Source organism: Crocodylus porosus, unplaced genomic scaffold (assembly GCF_001723895.1).
Source record: "Crocodylus porosus isolate Cpor-Errol unplaced genomic scaffold, CroPor_comp1, whole genome shotgun sequence".
Lineage (NCBI taxonomy): Eukaryota > Metazoa > Chordata > Crocodylia > Crocodylidae > Crocodylus > Crocodylus porosus.
This window is the reverse complement of record NW_017728942.1, coordinates 5,757,872-5,759,418: the sequence shown is the minus strand read 5'-3', so window position 1 is coordinate 5,759,418 and position 1,547 is coordinate 5,757,872. Positions and strand designations below refer to the sequence as shown.

Sequence of the window (1,547 nt, the reverse complement as noted above, 5' to 3'; positions counted from 1 at the left end):
AATGATGACCCCCAAGTCTCTTTCTTCTGTAGTGCTAACCAACGTAGCACTGCCGAGCCTATAAGGGTGCTGCAGGTTTTTCCTCCCAAGTGTCCCAGATGAAGTCTTACATGCATTTATACAGTGGTGTTAATACTTCCCTATCCCTACTGGAAATACTTTACCTCTTTGTAAGATTCATTTTGCCTTTTTTACAGCAATACTAGTTTGCTGGCTTATGGCCATCCCATGATCAACTAATACAGCCAGGTCTTTCTCTTCCTATATTGCTTCCAGCTGATGAGCTCTCAGCTTACAACAACAATTTTTATATTACTTATGTTTATATGATGAAATTTAGCTTGTACAAATCCTTAGGGGACATAATAAAGATGTGTGAATACTTCTCAAGCAGATGTTTAGTAATAGTCTCAAATCCTTTTTTGTTTGAAGTCTTTATCTAGTCTTTAAAATAGATATTTAAGAAAAAAATTTAATTATGGGGGCTAAAAAGCAGTGAAGGGAAATACTAGGAGGAGATTTTAAATAGAAGCAAAGAAAGGAAGGCCAAAGAGCAATTAGAGTTGCAGCTAGCAAGGGACATGAAGGGTAACACGAAGGGTTTCTACAAGTATGTTAGCTACAAGAGGAAGGTCAGGGAAAGTGTAGGTCCCTTATGGAATGGGGGAGGAAACCTAGTGACAGATGAAGAGGAAAAGGCTGAACTACTCAGTGTCTTTTGTACCTCAGTGTTCACAGGCAAGGTCAGTTCACAGACTACTGCGTCGGGCAGCACAATTTGGGGAGGAGGTGAGCAGCCCCCTGTGGTGAAAGAACAGGTTAGGGACTATTTACAAAAGCTTGGCATGTACAAGTCCATGGGGCTAGACACGGTGCATTCAAGGATGCTGAGAGAGTTGGCTGATGCGATTGTAGAGCTGCTGGCCATTATCTTTGAAAACTCATGGCAATTGGGGGAGGTCCCAGATGACTGGGAAAGGGCAAATATAGTGCCTATCTTCAAGAAAGGGAAGAAGGATCCAGGGAACTACAGACCAGTCAGCCTAACCTCAGTCCCTGGAAAAATCATTGAGTAGATCCTCAAGGAATCCATTTGTCACTGGAGGAGAAGAAAGTGATTAGAAACAGTCAACATGGAGTCATCAAGGGCAAGTCATGCCTGACCAATCTGATTGCTTTCTATGATAAGATGACTGGCTCTGTGGATGTGGGGAAATCAGTGGATATGTTATATCTTGACTTTAGGAAGGTTTTTGATACAGTCTCCCACAGCATTCTTGCAAGCAAGCTAAGGAAGTATGAGTTGGATGAATGGACCATAAGGTGGGTAGAAAGCTAGATGGATCATTGGGCTCAACAGGTAGTGATCAATGGCTTGATGTCTAGCTGGCTGCAGGTATCAAGTGGAGTGTCCCAGAGGTTAGTCCTGGGCCCAGTTTTATTCAATATCTCCATTAACAGCAAGTTTACGGATGACACCAACCTGTGGGGAATAGTAGGGCTAAGATTCAGAGTGACCTAGACAAATTGGAGGATTGGGCCAAAAG

The 1,547-nt window shown here is 42.7% G+C and overlaps 1 protein-coding gene across 1 annotated transcript in view; it reads right to left on the bottom strand.

Moving 5' to 3' along the window:
- Window positions 1–1,547, bottom strand: part of ZNF831 (zinc finger protein 831) — a 40,504-nt gene that overhangs the window by 4,987 nt on the left and 33,970 nt on the right. The gene's annotated exons all lie outside the window — the stretch shown is intronic.